The sequence below is a fragment of the Tenrec ecaudatus genome, chromosome 11 (assembly GCF_050624435.1).
Source record: "Tenrec ecaudatus isolate mTenEca1 chromosome 11, mTenEca1.hap1, whole genome shotgun sequence".
Lineage (NCBI taxonomy): Eukaryota > Metazoa > Chordata > Mammalia > Afrosoricida > Tenrecidae > Tenrec > Tenrec ecaudatus.
Window position 1 is genome coordinate 136,862,823 of NC_134540.1, and position 3,016 is coordinate 136,865,838.

Sequence of the window (3,016 nt, forward strand, 5' to 3'; positions counted from 1 at the left end):
GGTGAGAAACATAAAAGTTATTCAAGGTTTTACCAAAAGCTAAAAATATAGCATTCCATCTCTCTCCACACACAGACTGCTATAAAATATATAAAGACAACGTTCTCATTAAAACATGTTTAAGTCACTAGATAATATATGTGCTAAAACAGTTAGTCAGTTAGCAAACTGGTTAACAGCATTAAAATCGTTGCCTTTGTAATATTACTTCATCTAGAATTATCTGATAATGAATAAAATCGGTTAACTTCCATTATTTAGGACTCCTGCCAAGGCCATTAATACTAATTCTGGTCCAGTGATCGCAACATCATGCAAAATCATCATTAGCTGTATGAGAAACAAATCCACAGCCATGACTCCTTTTCCAGTTTATGATGACCCACATGTCACATAGTCGAATGGAATTCCATAGGAACTGTGGCCTGTAATCCTGAACCCAGGGGATCATCAAGCTCTCCTATTTGGGTTTAGCCACCAATATTTTGGTCAGGGCTTGTATGCAAATAATTTTAGACACACACAACATACTGTGCACACTCCAAAAAGCACATTGACAAAGGTGCTAAGCATGTCCAACTAAAAATGATCAGAGCTCACATTGACTCATTTTCAATAGCAAAATCGTGTAAAGGAAAAGAACTAAACAATATAATCATTATTATATGTAAATGATGGGGTATCCCACCAAAAAAGCAGTATTTTTTTCAAAGCTAAGTTTTTAAAATTTTAAATAAAATAACCTTATCACCTTCAAAACACTGTTCATTATACTTAGTATATTTGTCAAATCTGTGATTCTGTTCTTGGAAACATTTTTCAAACTCATCTGTCTGTCTGGCTGACAGCACCTCCCTCATGTCATTTCTCTGCCTCTTCTGCACCATGAAATCACTGCCCTTTCTGTTCCTCTGCATGCGTGGAAGCAAAAAGCAGTTTCACAGAGTGAAGCCAGGTAAGTAAGGTGAATGGAGCAAGAGAGGCATGCTGCGGCTTTTTTTGCCCCAACCGGTGCACTAAGATGACTGCTTGAGCAGGTCCATTGTCAAAACCAGTGGCAAATCCAGTCCGCAGCCTGCCTTTCCGGGCACCTATTGGTATGCTATCTTCTCAGAACCTCTAAATCGAAAGCTTGATGAACAGTTTGACTTGGTGGAATGAATTCCAAGTGCACCGAGCTGACATCTTCATCTGTTCGGGAAGTAGATGGTTGCCCAGATGAGGTTTGCCCTCAATCGACATTTCACCTTTTTGGAAATGAGAACAACTCATGTTTGAAAACCACTCAGACACTTTAGTTTTCCCACAATGCTGTCCTTGTAAACAGCGTTCATTATTACAACAGCTTCTTCGGCATTTCTTCTCAATCTGCAAACAAAATTTCAGAGCTGCACACTGTTCTCTTGAATTGGCCATCACAACAAAAGGAGGTTCTAATGAAACTGCTTTTACATCAGAATTCACTGTGACCCGAAATGGCCTTTCCAGGAAATGCCCCTGGCTGCGCCCTTGCCCTTCTCGCCTCCTGGGAAAAATGCATACTACAAGAACTCTACCCAGAAGAGCTTTCTTCTGCTTTTGTTTTTGTTTTTTGTGGGGGGTACCTCCTCATTTACCATTCTATACATTACATAACACAATCGTTTTGGTGTGATAATACATAAATGTAATATCATTCATAACTATACAAAAGCATTACATTAACAAATTAAAGTATCTGGTCCAGAACATGTAGCTTACGCTGTACTGTAAACATATTTATATTGTTTCATATTTCTTTTTAAAAAATCATTTTATTAAGGGTTCATACAACTCTTATCACAATCCATACATACATCAATTGTGTAAAGCACATTTGTACATTCATTGCCCTCATCATTCTCAAAATATTTGCTCTCCACTTAAGCCCCTGGCATCAGGTCCTCATTGATCCCCTCCCTCCCCGCTCTACCCTCCCTCATGAATCCTTGATAATTTATAAATTATTATTTTGTGATAGCTTGCCCTGTCCGACGTCTCCCTTCACCCAATTTCCTGTTGTCTATTCCCCAGGGAGGAGGTGACATGTAGATCCTTGTAATCAGTTCCCCCTTTCCAACCCACTCACCCTTTACCCTCCCAATATCGCCACTCAAAAGTGACAGGAAGTTCTACGTATGTACGTGTAACTATCATGACAGCATGCTGCCTTTCACTGTGGGCTAGACCGGAGCATGTACACAGGTAGAGATAAGAGCCCAAGACACGTAGAATCCAAGAACAGGAATGGGAATAGCGATACCAGAAGGGTAGGGGGGTGATGGAGATAGGAGGGGAGGAAGAAGGAACCTATGGCAATGATCAACATACAGCCCCCATCCCCCCCCCCAGGCGTCAGGGGACGAACAACAGAAACCATAGGGGAAGGGAGACAATGGTTGGTGTAAGATAAGAAAATAAATAATAATCTGTAATTTATCAAGGGGTCACGAGGATAGGTGGGGGCGGCGGGGGAGGAGGAAAGGAGATTAGAGGAGCTGATCCTAAGGACCCAATAGCAATCAAATGTCCAGAAAAGGGTGATGGCAACAAATATGATTGATGCAATTAACGTATGAACTGCTAAAGAGTTATAAGAGGCTCCAATAAAATGATCTTTTAATTAAAAAAACATCATATGTATATACATGTAATATTATTAAAATCATCTTGCTATCATACTATTGAGCATTTCTTTTGCATTTCCTCTGCATTGGAAATGTGAAGCAAAATACTGGTTGCGAAGGAGAGCTTCAGTACGGATACCACGAATCTTGGCCGGAGCCATTACTATTAATGCCAACTGTGCGCTCTTCCGCTGGTTCTCTTTCGCGGGGCGACAGGGAGACAAAGAAGGCATCTGTGATAGGGGTATAGATTGGCCATTATCTATCGTTGAGGCACTTTTATGTTTCTCTCTCTATTGGCTTTTTCTATCGGTATGCTGCAGCTGAGCATATTTCTTCCCTATGTGTTGCTGCCAAGAAAAGAAACCGTT